Source organism: Pan troglodytes, chromosome X, assembly GCF_028858775.2.
Source record: "Pan troglodytes isolate AG18354 chromosome X, NHGRI_mPanTro3-v2.0_pri, whole genome shotgun sequence".
Classification (NCBI taxonomy): Eukaryota; Metazoa; Chordata; class Mammalia; order Primates; family Hominidae; genus Pan; species Pan troglodytes.
The window spans coordinates 78460826-78480543 of record NC_072421.2 but is presented as its reverse complement, the minus strand read 5'-3'; the positions used below and the strand labels follow the sequence as shown (position 1 = coordinate 78480543).

General features: G+C 38.9%; 1 long non-coding RNA gene across 1 annotated transcript in view; it reads right to left on the bottom strand.

Annotated features, from left to right (window-relative positions):
- Positions 1-19718, bottom strand: part of LOC107971029 (uncharacterized) — a 40375-nt gene that overhangs the window by 16406 nt on the left and 4251 nt on the right. Inside the window, exon 2 of the long non-coding RNA XR_001713962.3 lies at positions 4736-4894. This is a non-coding gene — a long non-coding RNA (uncharacterized LOC107971029). The remainder of the gene's footprint in view (positions 1-4735; positions 4895-19718) is intronic.

Genomic DNA, 19718 nt, shown 5'->3' with positions numbered 1-19718 from the left:
TTCCCTGTGATGCAACATTAGGTTGTTTATTGGAGATTCTTCTTCTTTTTTGATATAGGTGTGTATTGCTATTAACTTCCTTCTTAGAATTGCTTTTGCTGTATCTCTTAGGTTTTAGTACATTGTGTTTCCATTTTCATGGAATAATGACCTTAAGGGGTAATGCAGGTAATATCTGAAAAATAATTTTAATTTCCCTTTAAACTTCTTTATTGATCCATTGGTTATTCAGGAGCATGTTTTTTAATATACATGTATTTATGTATTTTCTGCAGTTCCTTCTGTTATTGAATCTAGTTTTATACTATTTTTGTCAAAAAGATATTTGAGGCCAGGGAGTGTAGCTCATGCCCGTAATGCCAGCACTTTGGGAGGCTGAGGTGGGAGGGCTGATTGAGCTTAGGAGGTCAAGATCAGCCAGGAAAACATAGTGAGATCTTGTCTCCACAAAAAAAAAAAAAATTAAAAAGTTAGGCAGGCATGGTGGTATACACCTCTAGTCCCAGCAGAGGTGGGAGGATCACTTAAGCCTAGGAGGTGGAATGTGCAGTAAGACATAATCACAATACTGCACTCCAACCTTGGCAACAGAGTGAGATCCTGTCTCAAAAAAATAAAACAAATACATGATATGATTTCAATTTTCTTAAATTTGTTAAGACTTGTTTTGTGGACTAAAATATATATTTTTTCCCAGAGTGTTCCATGTGCAGTTGAGAAGAATGTGTATTCTACAGCTGTTGCATGGAATATTATATAAATGTCTGTTAGGTACATTTGTTCTAGAGTACAGTTTAAATCTGATGTTTCTTTGTTGACTTTCTGTCTGGATGATCTTTCCACTGTTGAAAGTGATGAGTTGCAGCCCCATAATATTATTATATTGCAGTCTATCTCTCCCTTCAGATTGATTAATATTTGCACATGTGTGCAGATGCTTCAATGCTGAGTGCATATATATTTACAATAGTTATATCCTCTTGCTAAATCGACCATTTTATCATTATATAATATTTTTTGTCTCTTTTTACAGTTGTAGTTGGCCATCAGTGATGCAGGCTAAAAGTTGAGTTCATTTTGCAGGGGTTAAGTGTTTTCCTCTGGCAACAAGGCAGGTTTGTAGCCTCAGTCTGAGGCACCAGTCTGGAGTCAGGTACCATGGGGTGTGCCCAGTGCTGGGTTCTACTGTGGCAGGCCCGGTATTGGGATCTAAGGCAAAGTTTCTCTCTTTTCCCAAAAAGGATGGTATGTGTCCCCACTCTGTGTTGCATGAAGTTGTGGGAGAGGTAATGCAGGTAATGTCACACTGTTCTTTCTACCCTCTCCAATGCGTCTTTTTTTTATGATGCTATAACCAACTACTGTGATCTCTCATCTGGTTCTCTTAGATTTTGTGAAGGTATTTTCATGTATGGAGAATTGTTCAAATTGTTGTTTCTGCAGGGAGATGACTGCTGAAGAGTCCTATCCCACCATCTTGCTCCAGTTTCTCTATGTCTTACCACAGTCAATTTTAGAACATTTCATCACTTCCCCCCCAAAACCCACATCAATTGGCAATCACCCTCATTTTATCCCAAGCCTTTCAGTCCTAGGCAACCAATAATCTACTTTCTATCTTAATAATTATTCTAATCTGGACATGTCATATGTGGTGTTTTGTGAATGAATTCTTTTACTTAGTATAGTATTTTCAAAGTTCATTCATGTTTATACTATGTATCAGTACTTCTTCTCTTTAAATTCTGGAATAATATTTTATTGTGCGGATATGCTATATTTTGTTTACCTATTCATCAGTCGATGGACATTTAAGTTGTCTCCACTTTCTTGCTATTATGAAAATTCATGTACAATTTTTGAGATGGATATGTGTTTTTAATTCTCCTCAGTATATATCCAGAAGTGGAATTGTTGGGTAACTCTGTTTACATAATTGAGGAACTGCCAAATAATGTTCCAAAGCAGTATATGAAGGTTCCAAATTACATTCCTATCGGTAGCATATGAAGGTTCCAATTTTGCCACATCTGTGTCAACATTCGTTATCTATTTGATAACAGTCATTATACTGTGTATGAAGTAATTTTGATGTATATTTCTCTTTTGGCTAAAGAGGCTGAGGATCTTTTCATGTAATTATTCAATTTTTTTTGTCTATTTTCTAGTTGGGTTATTTACCTTTTTATTTTTAATTTCTAAGAGATTTTTACATATTCAAGCTCCTTATGTCAGATACATAATTAGCAAATAATTTTCCCATTATGTAGATTTTCTTTCCATTTTCTTGATAGTGCCTTTTGAGGCACAAAAGTATTTTATTTTGATGAAGTCCAATATATATATATATATATATATATATATATATATATACACATTTTTTTTAACTTGAGCTTTTGGCATCATATTTAAGAAACCATTTTCAATTCCGAGATTATGAAGATGTATGTCTATGCTTTCTTCTAATGGTTTCATAGTTTTAGCTCTTACGTTTATGTCTTTGATCCAGTTTGAGTTCATTTTGTATATGGTGTGAAGTAGAGCTCCAAATTCATACTTTTTCATGTGGATATCCAGTTGTTTTAGCACCATTTGTTGAAGAGACTATTCCTTATTCCTTCCCCCATTAAATTCTTTTGACATTCTTGTCAAAAGTCAATTTACTAGAAATGCGAAGGTGTACTTCTATACCCCCAATTATTTTCTATTGATCTATGTCTATCCTTATGCCAATACTTCACTGTCTTAAATACTAAAACATTGTAGTAAGTTTTGATATCAAGAAGTGAGTCCTCCAACTTTGTTCTTTTTCAAGTCTCTTTTGACTATTCTGGTACTTTTCATTTCCAAAATAGTTTTAGGATCAGTTTGCCAGTTTCTGGGGGGGAAAAACCACCTGGAATTTTTACACACATTGTATCATTAATATGTCTGTAAATTAATGCAATGCCTGTGAAAGTATTGCAGTATTAACAATAGTGAGTCTTCTGATACATAAACATAGGCTCCCTTTGCATTTGTTTAGGTCTTCTTTAACTGCTTTTAACATGTTTTTGTGGTTTTTAGTGTAGACGCCTTGAATGGCCTTGGTTAAATTTATTCTCAACTATTTGATTCTGTTTGGTGCTACTGTGAATGGAATTGCTTTCTTAATTTTAGTTTCAGAGTGTTCATTGAAAGTATACAAAAATACAACTGATTTTGTACATTGATTTTTTTTATCCTGAAGATTTACATAACTCATTTATTCGTTATAATAGATTTTAATGGATCATTTAGGATGTTCTACATAAAAAATCATGGCATCTATAAATAGAGTTTTTATCTTCCCTTTCTAAACAGGATGTCTTTTATTTCATTTTTCTTGCCTAATTGCCCTTGCTGGAACCTGCCATAAAATGTTGAACAGAAGTGATGAAAAGAGACATCCTTTTTGAGCTTAATCCCTAAGATCAGTTAAGAATAAGCTCAGTCTTTACCCCATGAAGTATTATGTTAGCTGTGGGGTATTTTATAGATGCCTTTTGTCAAGTTGAAGTAGCTCCCTTTTATTCCTAGTTTATTCAGTGTGTGTGTGTGTGTGTGTGTGTGTGTATGTGTGTGTGTGTTTATCATGAAGGAGTGTTGCGTTTTGTCAGATGCTTTTTCTGCAACTTTAAGATGGTCAAGGGGTCAAGATGGCCAAATAGGAAAAGCTTCGGTCTGCAGCTCCCAGTAAGACCAACGCAGAAGGCGAGTGTTTCTGCATTTCCAACTGAGGTACCCATTTCATCTCATTGGGACTGGTTAGGCAGTGGGTCCAACTCACGGAGGGCAAGCAGAAACAGGGTGGGGCATCGCTTCACCCAGGAAGTGCAATGAGCCAGGGACCTCCCTCTCCCCACCCGAGGGAAGCCATGAGGAACTGTGCTACCCAGCCCAGATACTATGCTTTTTTCACAGTTTTTGCAATCTGCAGATCAGGAGATTCCCCTGTGGGCCTAACCACCAGGGCCCTAGGTTTCAAGCAAAAAACTGGGCGGCTGTTTGGGCAGACACCAAGCTAGCTGCAGGAGTTTTTTTTTTTGTTTTTTTTGTTTTTTTTTTGTTTTTTTGTACACTAGTGGCGCCTGGAACCCCAGTGACACAGAAACACTTACTCCCCTGGAAATGGGGCTGAAGCTAGGGAGCCAAGTGGTCTCGCTCAGTGGGTCCTACTTTCCCAGAACCCAGCAAGCTAAGAACCACTGGCTTGAAATTCTCACTCCCAGCACAGCAGTCTGAAGTCTGGGATGATCAAGGTTGGTGGCGGGGTTGGGGGTGGGGTGGGGGGGTAGGGTCTGTGTCAGCCATTACTTAGGCTTTAGTAGGCAGTTTTTCCCTGACAGTGCTAAGGAGGCTGGGAGGTCTGGGCTGGGTGTAGCAAAGCGGCTGTGGCCAGACTGCTTCTCTAGATTCCTCCTCACTGGACAGGTCATCTCTGAAGAAAAGGTAACACCCCCAGTCAGAGGCTTACAAACAAAACCCCCATCTCCCTGGGACAGAGCACCTGTGGGAAGGGGTGGCTGTGGGCGCAGCTTCAGTGGATTTTATCATGCCCGCCAGCTGGCTCTTAAGAGAGCAGCTGATCCTGACAAGAGGATTCTCCCAGCACAGCGCACCAGCTCTGATAAGGGACAGATTGCCTCCTCAAGTGGTTCCCTGACCCCCATGCCTCCTAAGTGGGAGACACCTCCCAGCAAGAGCTGACAGATACCTCATACAGGAGAGCTCCAGCTGGCATCCGGTGGGTGCCCCTCTGGGAGGAATCTTCCAGAGGAAGAAACAGGCAGTGATCTTTGCTGTTCTGCAGCCTCTGCTGGTGATACCCAGGCAAACAGGGTCTGGAGTGGACCTCCAGCAAACTCCAGCAGACCTGCAGAAGAGGGGCCTGACTGTTAGAAGACAAACTAACAAACAGAAAGCAACAACATCAACATCAACATCAAGGACCCCCCACCAAAACCCCATCCAAAGGTCATCAGCCTTAAAGATCAAAAGTAGATAAATCCACAAAGATGAAGAAAAACCAGCACAAAAATACTGAAAATTCCGAAAACCAGAATGGCTCTTCTCCTCCAAATTATCATACTCCTCTCCAGCAAGGGCACAAACTGGATGAAGAATGAAACTGGTGAATTGACAGAGTAAGCTTCAGAAGGTGGATAATAACAAACTCCTCTGAGCTACAGGAGCATGTTCTAACCCAATACAAGGAAGCTAAGAACTTTGATAAAAGGATACGGGAACTATTAACTACTATAACTACTTTAGAGAGGAACATAAATGACCTGATGGAGCTGAAAAACACAGCACGAGAACTTCATGAAGCATACACAAGTATCAATAGTTGAATCGATCAAGTGGAAGAAAGGCTATCAGAGACTGAAGATCAACTTACTGAAATAAGGCATGAAGATAAGATTAGAGAAAAAGGAATGAAAAGTGCAAACAAAGCCTCCAAGAAATACAGAACTATGTGAAAAGACCAAACCTACAATTGATTGGGGTCCCAGAAAGTGACGGGGAGAATGGAACCAAGTTGGGAAACACACTTCAGGATATTATCCCAGAGAACTTCCCCAACCTAGCAAGACAGGCCAACATACAAATTCAGGAAATACAGAGAACACCAATAAGATACTCCTCGAGAAGAACAACCCCAAGACACATAATCATCAGATTCTCCAAGATTGAAACAAAGGAGAAAACGTTAAGGGCAGCCAGAAAGAAAGGTCAGGTTACCTACAAAGGGAAGCCCATCAGACTAAAAGCAGATCTCTCTGCAGAAACCCTACATCCAGAAGGGGGTGGGGGCAAAATTCAACATCCTTAAAGAAAAGAATTTTCAACCCAGAATTTCATATCCAGCAAAATTAAGCTTCATAAGCAAAGGGGAAATAAAATTCTTCCCAGGCAAGCAAATGCTGAGGGATTTTATCACCTCCAGGCCTGCCTTACAACAACTCCTGAAGGAAGCACTAAACATGGAAAGGAAAAACCAGTAACAGCCACTGCAAAAACAGGGCAAATTATAATGACCAATGACACTATGAAGAAACTGCATCAATTAATGCGCAAAATAACCAGCTAACATCATGATGACAGCATCAAATTCACACATAACAATATTAACCTTAAATGTAAATGGCTAAATGCCTCAATTAAAAGACACAGACTGGCAAATTGGATAAAGAGTCAAGATCCATCAGTGTGCTGTATTCAGTAGACGCATCTTACATGAAAAGACACACATGGGATCAAAATAAAAGGATGGAGGAATATTTACCAAGCAAATGGAAAGCAAAAAAAGCAGGGGTTGCAATCCTACTCTCTCAAACAGACTTTAAACCAACAAAGATCAAAAAAGATGAAGGGCATTACATAATGGTAAAGGGATCAATGCAACAAGAAAAGCTAACTATCCTAAATAAATATGCACCCAATACAGGAGCACCCAAATTCATAAAGCAAGTTATTAGAGACCTACAGAGACTGAGACTCCCACACAATAATAGTGGGAGGCTTTAACACCACACTGTCATTATTAGACAGATCAACAAGACAGAAAATTAACAAGGATATTCAGGACTTGAACTCAGCTCTGGACAAAGCAGACCTAATAGACATCTACAGAACTCTCCACCCCAAATCAACAGAATATACATTCTTCTCAGTGCCACATAGCACGTATTCTAAAATTGGCCACATAATTGGAAGAAAAACACTCCTCAGCAAACAGAAAAGAACTGAAATCATAACAAACTGTCTCTCAGACTACAGTGCAAGCAAATTAGAACTCGGGATTAAGAAACTCACTCAAAACCGCACAACTACATGGAAATTGAACAATTTGCCTCTGAATGATTACTAGGTAAATAACAAAATTAACACAGAAATAAGTAAGTTCTTTGAAACCAACGAGTACAAAGAGACAACGTACCAGAATCTCTGGGACAAAGCTAAAGCAGTGTTAAGAGGGAAATTTATAGCACTAAACGTCCACAACAGAAAGTAGGAAAGATCTAAAATTGACACCCTAACAGCACAATTAAAAGAACTAGAGAAGCAAAAGCAAACAAATTCAAAAGCTAGCAGGAGACAAGAAATAACTAAGATGAGAGCAGAACTGAAGGAGATAGAGACACAAAAAACCCTTCAAAAAATCAATGAATCCAGGGGCTGGTTTTTTTGAAAAGATTAACAAAATAGATGGACTACTAGCTAGACAAATAAGGAAGAAAAAAGAGAAGAATCAAATAGATATAATAAAAAATGAAAAAGGGGATATCACAGAAATACAAACTACCGTCAGAGAATACTACAAAACCTCTACGCAAATAAACTAGAAAATCTAGAAGAAATGGGCAAATTCCTGGATACATACACCCTCCCAAGACTAAACCAGAAATAAGTTGAATCCCTGAATAGACCGATAACAAGTTCTGAAATTGGGGCAATAATTAATAGTCTACCAACCAAGAAAACCCAGGACAAGACAGACTCACAGCTGAATTCTACCAGAGGTACAAAGAGGAGCTGGTACCATTCCTTCTGAAACTATTCCAAACAATAGAAAAAGAGGGTCTCCTCCCTAACTCATTTTATGAGGCCAGCTGATACCAAAACCTGGCAGAGACACAACAATAAGAGAACATCTCAGGCCAATATCCCTGATGATTGATGCAAAAATCCTCAATAAAATACTGGCAAACCGAATCCAGCAGCACATCAAAAAGTTTTATTTTATTTTATTTTATTTTATTTTTTTTATTCTTTGTTCTTTTTTTTTTCTTCTTTCTTTTTCTTTTTTCTTTTTTTTTTTTTTAAAAAAAGTTTAATCACTACAATCAAGTCGGCTTCATCTCTGGGATGCAAGGCTGGTTCAACATATACAAATCAATAAACATAACCCATCACATAAACAGAACCAATGACAAAAACCAGGATCATCTCAATAGATGCAGAAAAGGCCTTTGATGAAATTCAACATCCCTTCATGCTAAAAACTCTCAATAAACTAGGTATTGATGGAATGTATCTAAAAATAATAAGAGCTATTTATGACAAATCCAAAGCCACTATCATACCGAATGGGCAAAAGCTGGAAACATTCCCTTTGAAAACCGGCACAAGACAAGGATGCCCTCTCTCACCACTCCTATTCAACATAGTTCTGGCCAGGGCAATAAGGCAAGAGAAAGAAACAAAGAGTATTCAAATAAGAAGAGAGGAATTCAAATTGTCTCTGTTTGCAGATGACATGATTGTGTACTTAGAAAACCCCATCATCTCAATCCACAAACTCCTTAAGCTTATAATTGACTTCAGCACAGTCTCAGGATATAAAATCAACGTGTAACAATCACAAGCACTTCTATACACCAACAATAGACAAGCAGAGAGCCAAATCATGAGCAAACCCCCATTCACAACTGCTACAAAGAGAATAAAATACCTAGGAATACAACTTACAAGGGATGCGAAGGAACACTTCAAGGAGAACTACAAACCACTGCTCGATGAGATAAAGTAGGACACAAACAAATGGAAAAGCATTCCATGCTCATGGATAAGAAGAATCAATATAATGAAAATAGCCATATTGCGCAAAGTAATTTATAGATTCAATGCTATTCCCATCAACGTACCATTGACTTTCTTCACAGAATTAAAAACAACTACTTTAAATTTCATATGGAACCAAAAAAGAGCCTGTAAAGCCAAGACAATCCTAAGCAAAAAGAACAAAGCTGGAGGCATCCTGCTACGTGACTTCAAACTATACTACAAGTCTACAGTAACCAAAAGAGCATGGTACTGGTACCAAAACAGATATACAGACCAATGGAACAGAACAGAGACCTCAGAAATAACACCACACATCTACAACCATCTGATCTTCCACAAACCTGACAAAAACAAGCAATGGGGAAAGGATTCCCTATTCAGTAAATTGTGCTGGGAAAATTGGCTAGCCATATGCAGAAAACAGAATCCAGACCCCTTCCTTACACCTTATACAAAAATTAACTCAAGATGGGTTAAAGACTTAAATGTAAAACTCCAAACCATAAAAACCCTAGAAGAAAACCTAGGCAATACCCTTCAGGACATAGGCATGGGCAAAGACTTCATTACTGAAACAACAAAAGCAATGGCAACAAAAGCCAAAATTGACAAATGGGATCTAATTAAACCAAAGAGCTTCTGCACAGCAAAAGAAACTATCATCAGAGTGAACAGACAACCTATAGAATGGGAGAAAATTTTTGCAAGCTACCCATCTGACAATGGTCTAATATCCAGAATCTTCAAGGAACTTAAACAAATTTACAAGAAAAAAAAAACCCATCAAAAAGTGGGTGAAGGATATGAACAGACACTTCTCAAAAGAAGACATTTAGGCAGCCAAGAAACATATGAAAAAAGGCTCATCGTCACTGGTCATTAGAGAAATGCAAATCAAAACCACAATGAGATACCATCTTACACCAGTTACAATGGTGATTATTAAAAAGTCAGGAAAGAATAGATGCTGGTGAGGCTGTGGAGAAATAGGAATGCTTTTACACTGTTGGTGGGAGTGCTAATTAGTTCAACCATTGTGGAAGACAGTGTGGCTATTCTTCAAGGATCTAGAACCAGAAATACCATTTGACCCAGCAATCCCATTACTGAGTATATACCCAAAGGATTATAAATCATTCTACCATAAAGACACATGCACAAGTATGTTTATTCCACCACTATTTACAATAGCAAAGACTTGGAATCAACCCAAATGTCCATCAATGATAGACTGGATAAAGAAAATGTTCCACATATTCACTATGGAATACTATGCAGCCATGAAAAAGAATGAGTGTATGTCCTTTTCAGGGACAAGGATGATGCTAAAAGCCATCATTCTTAGCAAACTAAAACAGGAACAGAAAACCAAACACTGCATGTTCTCATTCATAAGTGGGAGTTGAACAATGAGAACACATGGACACAGGAGTGGAACATCACACATTGGGGCCTGTCAGGGGGTGGGGTGCAAGGGGAGGAAAAGCATTAGGACGAATACTTAATGCATGCAGGTCTTTAAACCTAGATGATGGGTTGACAGTTGCAGAAACCACCATGGCACCTGTATACCTATGTAACAAACTTGCATGTTCTGCCCATGTATTCCAGAACTTAAAGCAAAATTAAAAAGAAAAAAAAGATGGTCATGTGGGTTTTGTCTTGTATTCTATAAATACCGTATATTACATTAATTGTTTTTCACACATTTTACTTACCTTGCATTCCTTAGATAAATCCCATTTGATAATAGTTTATAATCTTTTTTATATGTTTGAATTTATATTACTGGTATTTTGTCAGATTTCTGCATCTATATTCATAAGAGATAAAAATGTACAGGTTTTTTTTGGCTGGGCGTGGTGGCTCACGCCTGTAATCACAGCACTTTGTAATCACAGCACAGGCTGAGGCTGGCAGATCATGAGGTCAAGAGTTCAAGACCATCCTGGCCAATCTGATGAAACCCCGTCTCTACTAAAAATACAAAAATTAGCCGGGCGTGGTGGCACACACCTGTAGTCCCAGCTACTTGGGAGGCTGAGGCAGGAGAATCGCTTGAACCCGGGAGGCGGAGGTTGTAGTGAGCTGAGATCGTGCCACTGCACTCCAGCCTGGTGACAGAGTGAGACTCTGTCTAAAAAAAAAAAAAAAAAACCTACAGGTTTTTTTTTCTTATGATATTTTTGTTTGCTTTTGATATCAGGGTAATATTGGCCTTATAGAATGAGTTGGGAAATGTTCACTTCTCTTTCATGTTTTTGAAGAATTTTAAAGAATCGCCATTAATTCTTATTTATCTATTTGTTTATTTATTTATTTATTTATTTATTTTGAGACAGAATCTCACTTTGTCACCCAAGCTGGAGTGCAGTGGTGTGGTCATGGCTCACTGCAGCCTTGATCTCTTGGGCTCAAGCGTTCCTTCCACCTCAGCCTCCCTAGTAGCTGGGACTACAGGCATGCACTACCACACCTAGCTAATTTTTGTATTTTGTCTGTGGACATGAGGTTTCACCATGTTGCCCAAGCTGGCCTCGAACTCCTGGAATGAAGCAATACACCCATGTTGGCCTCTCAAAGTGCTGAGATTACAGGTGTGAGCCACTATGCCCAGCCTATTAATTCTCCTTTAAATGTTTGCTATAATTCACCAGTGAAGCCATATATGTGTAGGCTTTATGTGTTGAAAGGGTTGTTTTTTTTTTAAATTATTAGCTCAATATTTGTATTATAAATATATTTAGAATTTCTATTTTTTCCTTGAGTCCATTTTGATAGATTATGTATTTCCAATAATTTGTCCATTTCATTTAGGTTATCTAATTGGTTGGCATACAATTCTTCTCAATATTATGTTATAACCCTCTCTCGTTTCTGTGAGTTTGGCAGTAACATCTCTTTTATTCCTGATTTCAGTAATTTGAGCCTTCTCTCTTTTTTTTCCCCTTGGTCAGCCTTTATTGTATTCATCTCAAAGTAATTTTCTAATTTCTCTTTTGATTCCTCTTTGACTGATTATTTAGGAATGTGCTATTTAATTTTCTTTTTTTTGTGTGTGTGTGTGAGACGGAGTCTCACTCTGTTGCCCAGGCTGAAGTGCAGTGGCATGATCTCAGCTCACTGCAACCTCGGCCCCCTAGGTGCAAGTGATTCTCCTGCCTCAGCCTCCAAGTAGCTGGGATTACAGGCGCCTGCCACTGCACCAAGCTCATTGTTGTATTTTTAGTAGAGACAGGGTTTCACCATCTTGGCCAGTCTGGTCTTGAACTCCTGGCCTCCTGATCCACCTGCCTCGGCCTCCCAAAGTGTTGGGATTACAGGCGTGAGCCACTGTTCCCGGACCTCTTTTTTTTTTTTTTTGGAGATGGAGTCTCACTCTGTCACCCAGGCTGGAGTGCAGTGGCGCGATCTTGGCTGACTGCAACCTCCGCCTCCCAGGTTCAAGTGATTCTCCGGCCTCAGCCTCCTGAGTAGCTGGGATTACAGGTACGTGCCACCATGCCGGCTAATTTTTGTATTCTTAGTAGAGACGAGGTTTCACCATGTTGGTAAAGCTGGGCTTGAACTCCTGACCTCGCAACCCACCTGCCTTGGCCTCCCAAAGTGCTGGGATTACAGGCGTGAGCCACCCACGCCTGGCCTGCTATTTAATTTTCATATATTTGTGAGTTTTTTCAATTTTCTTTCTGTTATTGATGTTTAATTTCTTTCCATTATAGACAGAGAACATATTTTGGATTATTTCTTTTTTCTTTTTCTTTTTTTTTTTTTTTTTTTGTGAGATGGAGTCTCACTCCCTCACCAGGCCAAAGTGCAGTGGCGTCATCTCGGCTCACTGCAACCTCTGCCTCCCGGGTTCAAGTGATTCTCCTGCCTCAGCCTCCTGAGTACAGGATGCTGGGACTACAGGCATGCACCACCATGCCCAGCTAATTTTTGTATTTTTAGTAGAGACAGGGTTTCACCATGTTGGCCAGGATGATCTCGATCTCTTGACCTCATGATCTGCCCACTTTGGCCTCCCAAAGTGGTAGGATTACAGGCATGAGCCACTGCACCCAGCCTCTTTTCTTTTATACATAGAGATAGGGTCTCACTCTGCCCAGCTTGAAGTGCAGTGGCATGATCACAGCTCACTGTAGCCTCAAACTCCTGAGCTTGAACTGTCCTCCCATTTCAGCCTCACAAGTAGCTAGAATTGCAGGCATGCACCACCACAAACAACTTGTATTATTTCTTTTTTTTTTTTTTAAACTGTTTTGTTTTTCTAGAGATGGAATCTTGCTATGTTGCCCAGGCTGGTCTTGAACTCCTGGGCTCAAGTGTTTCTCCCACTTCAGCCTCCTTGGCTTAATAATTTTTTGTATTACTTTTGTTTTTTTAAAATTATTAAGGTTTGTTTTATGGCCTCGCATATGGTATATCCTGGAGAATGTTCCATATGTACTTGAGAAGAATGTATACTCCGTTCTCATTGAGTGGAGTGTCTCTTGATGTCTATTAGGTCCAGTTGTCTCATAGTATGTTCAAGTGTTCTATTTCCTTGTTGATATTTTGCCTGATTGTTCCATTTATTATTTGAAATAAAGTATTGAAACCCTCAACTATTATTGCTGATTTGTCTATTTAAATCTTCCTATCAGTTTTTGCTTTATGTATTTTAGTACTGTGCTGTTAGGTGTATGTATGTTTATAATCATTATATTGTCCTGGTGTATTGATCCTTCTATCATAATAAAATGTCCCTCTTTATTTTTAATAACTTTTTATTTTAAATTTTATTTTTTCTGATACCAGTATAGCCACTCCAGCTTTCTTGTGCTTGCTGTTTGCATGTTATTAGTTTTTCCATCATTTTAATTTTAACCTATTTGTATCTTTGAATAAAAAGTGTTTCTTCTGGGCCAGGCATGGTGGCTTACATCTGTAATCCCAGCACTTTGGGAGGCCAAGATGGGAGGATCACTTGAGGCCAGGAGTTTGAGACCTGTCTGGTCAACATAGCAAGACCCTATCTCTATTAAAAAATAAAGTGTCTCTTCTGTAGATGGCATATAGTTGAATTATGTTGTTGTTGTTGTTTTTTTAACCCAGACTGACATCTGCCTTTTGATTGGATTGTTTAATTCATTTTTTTTTTCTAGAAACAGAGTCTCACTCTTTGCCCAGGCTGGAGTGGAGTACGGTGCACTATCATAGCTCACTGTAACCTCAAATTCCTGGGCTCAAGCTATTCTCCCACCTTAGCCTCCCTAAGTGCTAGGATTACAGGCATGAGCCACCACACCCAGCATAATTCATTGATACTTAATGATATTATTAATATATTTGAATTTATATCTGCCATGTCACTTTTTGTTTTCTTTATGCATGGTGCTCTGTTTGTTTCTCTATTCCTTCTATACCACCTTCTTTCAGATTAAGTGAATCTTTTCTAATGCAGAATTTTAATTTCTTTAATGATTTTTTACAATACATTTTTGTTATCTCCTTAGCTATTGATCTAGAACTTACCTTATACATCAGAATCAGCTTCCAATTTATACTAATTTAATTCTGTTGGGAGACAAAAATGTTATTTCTGTATTGCTTTACTTTACTTCCTTCCTTTTTGTTTTGTTATTGTTATACAGGTTACATCTATAAATGTTACAAACCAAACAATACATTGTTATAATTATTTATATATATGTATACTTTTAAAGAAGCTAAGAAAAGCTAGTATATATTTATAGCTTTTGTTAAATTATTAATTTTCTTTTTTTTTTTTTTTTTTAAGACAGAGTCTCACTGTGTCACCCAGGCTGGAGTGCAGTGGCACAATGTGATCTTGGCTCACTGCAACCTCCGCCTCCTGGGTTCAACCCATTCTTCTGCCTCCTGGGTTCAACCCATTCTTCTGCCTCAGCCTCCCGAGTAGCTGGGACTACAGGTGTGTGCCACCATGCCTGGCTAATTTTTTTATTTTTATTTTTAGTAGAGGCAGGGTTTCACCATGTTGGCCAGGCTGTTGTCGAACTCTTGACCTCAGATGAGCTGCCCACTTTGGCCTCCCAAAGTGCTGGGATTACAGGTGTGAGCCACCACACCCGGCCTTGTTATATTAATCCTATTTATCATTTCTTGTTCTCTGCATCTGTCCCTGTGGATTTAAGGTGCCATCTGGAATTACTTCCATATCCCAATACGGCTTTGTTCCAATCCATCTTCTTTTTGCTGTTATTGGCAGATACATAATATTTCTATATGTTATAGGGTGAACTATGCATTACATACACATTGTTTCATAAAATTGTTTTCTAAATAATTTAAGAAAGGAGAATAAATATGCATTTATACTGCTTTTCATAATTACATAACTATCTTTACCATTGCTTTTTGTTTTTTGTGTGGATTTGAATTACTTTCTGGATTCAGTTGCTTTCAGCTTAAATAACTCTCTTTGGTATTTCTTGTAATGTAGGTCTGCTAGAAACAAATTTTTCTCACTTTATCTGGAAAAGTTTATTTTACCTTCAATTTTAAAGTTAGCTTTGCTGAATATATGACTTTTGTTTAATGAATGTTTTCATTGGGCACATTGAGTATGTTATCACACTGCCTTCTGGCCTCCATTGTTTCTGGTGAGAAGTCAGCTTTTAATCTTCCTTTGTAAGTTTGTAAGTGATGAGTCATTTTTCTCTTGCTGCTTTCAAGATTTTCTCTTTGTCTTCTAGCATTTTTATTATAATATGTCAGCTTGCGGATCTCTGCATTTATCTTACTTGCAGTTCATTGAGCTTTCTGCATGTGTTGATTAATGTTTTTCAATAAATTGGGAAGTTTTTAGCCATTATTTCTTTTTTTTTCTGCTTCCTTCTCATTCTTTCCTTCTAATAGTCCCCTTACACATATGTTGGTGCATATAATATCCCATAATTCTCTGAGGCCATCTTCATTTTTCTTCATTCTTGTTTTCTCTGCTCTTTAGAGTTAATATGCTCTATTAATCTGTTATCAAGTGTGTTAATTCTTTATTCTCCCAGTTCGAATGGACTCTTTTTCCCTCTAGTGAGTTTTTCATTTCAATTATTGTTCTTTTGAACACCAGAATCTTCATTTCATTTTTAAAAATATTTCCTTTTCATTTATATTCTGTTTGATTTGACATTGACATCATACCTTCTTTCATTTCTTTAATAATAGTTTCCTTTAGTCCTTCAAATATATTTATCATGGTTACTTTGAAGACTTTGTCTACTAAATCTGACATCTGGTAATTTTCATAGGCAGTTTCTGTTGCCTGCTCTTTTGGTATTGGTGTATAGTGTATAGTTTATACTTTCCTGTTTATTTGCATGCCTCATAATTTTTTGTTAGAAACTAGGTTATTTTAGATAATATATTGTACCAACCCTGGGTACTTGTTCTTCCCACTCCAGGTCTTATTATTTTTGTGTGCTTGTTAACTTCATTGTGTGAAACTGCTGATGTTGTTCCTCAGGGGGTACAGCCTTGGGTAGGCACATAATCACCCTGGGATAACACTGATTTTGGCAGGGCTCCCTTTAACTGCCTCTTTCCCTGACCACAGCCAGCTCTTAAATCACGCTAATTACCGGCTGATTGCTCTTTTGTTTTCGACAACACCCTGGGGCATAAATTGCTTCACAGACTGATCCAATCAAATTTGGGCACCTTAGTAGGAATATTTTCTTAGGTTAGTGTTTAAGACTTGCTCTGACTCTCGGAGGACTTTTTTGCTGCCCTTTCTCTCTGTTTTCTCTCCAGCAAACTGGTTGGCCTACAGTTTAGCCTATAATTTTAATAAATTTACCAATTTCCCCCAATTTTCTTTTACCATAACCTTCTTTGTTCTTGAGAGCACCCTTAGGCTTGAATTTTTCCACACTCAGTTGCAAATAAAGTCAGTTATTTTAGGGAGAGATTCAGAGCTCTCTCTTCTAAGACCTACCTTTCCCTTAGGGCAGAATCTCTGAGCCACAATTCTGGTCCTGGAGACTGGAACAATGGCATAATTCTCTCTGATATCTCTGCTTGAGAACATGAGTGCTTGGTGGAGGAAGGAGACAATAGCCCTTAATCTCTTTAGCTTGCCTCTCTTAGAATGCATCTACTGCTCCTCACTCAATCCAGGGTCAGGGAGATCGATGCCCCAGTATGCTCAGTAGCACCAATGCCCAAGATTTAGCTTTGTCCTATGGTTAGGGGCTGGGTGGAAAAAAGGAGCCACCACCTCTTGGCCACACTAAACCAGAACTTAGCCTCAGCAACAGGTAATTGGGGGAAGCATGAGAAATGGTTATGTCCTGCTCCTCCTAGGAAGATAGCCCTCTAACTGAGATCTAGGAGGAATAAGGAGTCTTGTATTTTTGGATGTTTCAGTCTAGAGTAGAGCTCACCTCTTCACTGGGCTGGGAGGCAGGGTTGGAAGAGTGGGTTTTGGTTCATTTACCACAAACTTTCACTGTTCTTAAAATTTTAGTAGCTTTTTCTTGAATAAATGATTTTTCATTTGTTTTATGTCATCAGAAACATTTCCAGAGACTTTAGATGGTTGTTTATATAATTTTCACCAGTTTCACTGTGAGCTGGTTCACAAAGTTCCTCATGCTCTCATGACAGAAGTGGCATGTATCCATTTACATGTAATGTTAGTATTGATGTAGGTGGAATTATATCTATATTAATTTGGTTTTGATATCTCATGTCTTTTTTGTTCTATTCCTCCTTTCCTGCTTTCTTTTGTACTAAGTAAATATATCCTAATAAAATTTTTGATGATTTTTTTCACATTTTAAAAATTTTCTTAGTGGTTGCTCTATGGTTTGCCATATACTTCTTAGTTTATCAGAATATACTTCATTTTTTAAAATTTAATTTTTTTTAGAGACAAGGTCTTGCTCTTTTTCCCAGAGGTGGAGTGCAGTGGTGCAATCACAGCTCACTGCAACCTCAAAGTCCTGGGCACAAGTGATCTTCCCACCTTGGCCTCCTGAGTAGCTGGACCTACTGGCGTATGCCACCACACCTCACCGTTTTGTTTTTCTTTGCAGAGACAGGGTTCTCACTATGCTGCTTAGGCTGGTCTCAAACTTATAGCCTCAAGTGATCCTCCCACCTTGGCCTCCCAAAGCACTGGGATTACAGGTATGAGGCACCATGCTCAGCCTTATATTTCATGTTTATATCATCTCTTTTGAGGTATACAAATGCTACGCTTTTATAGCTCTATCTTGTCTCTTTTTTCCCATTATTATTATTCATATTACATCCATGCAATATGTTAAAATATGTTAATATATTATGATGTATGTAATATATTAAACATAAGAATACATTATTTTAATTATTACTCTATACAATTTTTTAAAGAAGCTGAGATAATAAAACGAAGCAACTATTTACTTAGTTTGTTATATTAATCTTATTAACACTTCTGCTCTTCCGTCTCAGTATTTCCTACCATTTTTCTTTTCTTCTGCCTTCCTAGGGAGAACCATTAAGTTTTTAACATTTATATTCCATTGCAATGTGATTTTTTTCTTTTTTTAATTTGAGACAGAGTCTCACTCTGTTGCCCAGGCTGGAGTGTAGGGGTGCGATCTTGGCTCACTGCAACCTCCACTTCTTGGGTTGAAGCAATTCTTCATTCTCTTTTTTTCTTTCTTTCTTTTTTTTTTGAGACGGAGTCTCGCACTCTTGCCCAGGCTGGAGTGCAGTGGTGCCATCTCGGCTCACTGCAAGCTCCGCCTCCCGGGTTCACGCCATTCTCCTGCCTCAGCCTCCCGAGTAGCTGGGACTACAGGCACCCGCCACCACGCCTGGCTAATTTTTTGTATTTTTAGTCGAGATGGGGTTTCATCGTGTTAGCCAGGATGGTCTCGATCTCCTGACCTTGTGATCTGCCCGCCTCGGCCTCCCAAAGTTCTGGGATTACAGGCGTGAGCCAGCGCGCCCGGCATGCCTCAGCCTCCCTAGTAGCTGGGATTACAGGAGTGCACTACCATATCCGGCTTTTTTTTGTTTTGTTTTTTGAGACGGAGTCTTGCTCTGTCGCCCAGGCTGGAGTGCAGTGGTGCGATCTCGGCTCACTGCAAGCTCCGCCTCCCGGGTTCACGCCATTCTCCTGCCTCAGTCTCCTGAGTAGCTGGGATTACAGGCGCCCGCCACCACGCCAGGCTAATTTTTTTTTTATTTTTAGTAGAGACGGGGTTTCACCGTGTTAGCCAGGATGTTCTCGGTCTCCTGACCTCGTGATCCGCCCGCCTCAGCCTCCCAAAGTGCTGGGATTACAGGTGTGAGTCACCGCGCACGGCCCTAATTTTTGTATTTTTAGTAGAGATGGGGTTTTGCTATGTTGACCAGGCTGGTCGTGCACTCCTGGCCTCAAGTGATCTGCTCGCCTTGGCCTCCCAAAGTGCTGGGATTACATGCATGAGCCACTGAACTCGGCTTAAAATATGCTTTTTAAAGACCAAAGTAAAATAAAAATGTGTTGGTGGATTGAATTGTGTCCTCCAAAAAGATGTCCATGTCCTAACCCCAGTACTCGTGAATATGATCTTACTTAGAAATAGGGTCTTTGTGGATGTAATTAAGTTAGGGTTCTGGAGATGAGATCATCCCGGCTTAAGGGTGAGCCTGAAATCCAATGACTGGTGTCCGTATAAGAAAAAGGAGAGGAAGATTTGACATGTCATATGAAAGAAGGCCATATGAAGGTAGAAGCGGACATTAGAATTATGCTCTCACAAACCAAGTAATGCCAGGAGCCACCAGAAGCTGGAAGAAGCAAAGGATTCTCCCCTAGAGCATGGCTTTGGTAAACACCTTGATTTTGGACTTCTGGCCTTTAGAACTGTGAGAGAACAAATTTCTGTTGTTTTAAGCCACCCAGTTTGTAATAACTTGTTATGGCAGCCCTAGGAAACTAGTATACCTACCAAGTAAACATTCCAGATTTATTTTCTATGTAGGTCAATTTTTGCTTCAGTTTATAAACATTTTCCTCCCTGTCCATTTAAGACTTTGGCCACAGGGTTAAGAGTGGTGATTCTAATTGTTACAAAATACTTCAGAACATTAGTCCCCATTTATTAGTATTGATCTTGAACAACAAATAA